A 492-nucleotide genomic window follows, 5' to 3' on the forward strand; every position below is an offset into this window, starting at 1 on the left:
CAAACACTTCCACTTTTTCTTGAATGAAGGTGCATGTTAGGCTGGAGACCTATACACACCTGACAGTGATTCCAACTGAAGTGGAGAGTTGCCTTTCCACACCTTCTTGAACTCCAGGGCATCTTTGATGTGGGCTAACCAAACCAGCACAGATTTAGAAGTTAAATAAAAATTAATGAACCTGAATCAGACTCAAGATCAAATATCTGTGCTTTTCCCTCTCTCCACAGACTGAGACTTGCCCGTTAGGGACGGTTTTAAAAAATCCTCATTCAAACCAGACAGTAAAAGGCCAGAGGATATGATACCCTAGAACTCTGCTCCGCCCCATCTGCAGATGGGGAGAACGAAGGCTGAAGCTAAGCATATCTGGCCCTATGAACTACTTGAATAAGGGAACAACTAAGTACGTGTGAAGAACATCATGTCCTCCCTCCCCATGCCACATCCATCTTTAGCATCATAAATCATGTCTGCACACAGAAGTTAAAA

This window comes from Eublepharis macularius, chromosome 5, assembly GCF_028583425.1.
Source record: "Eublepharis macularius isolate TG4126 chromosome 5, MPM_Emac_v1.0, whole genome shotgun sequence".
Lineage (NCBI taxonomy): Eukaryota > Metazoa > Chordata > Lepidosauria > Squamata > Eublepharidae > Eublepharis > Eublepharis macularius.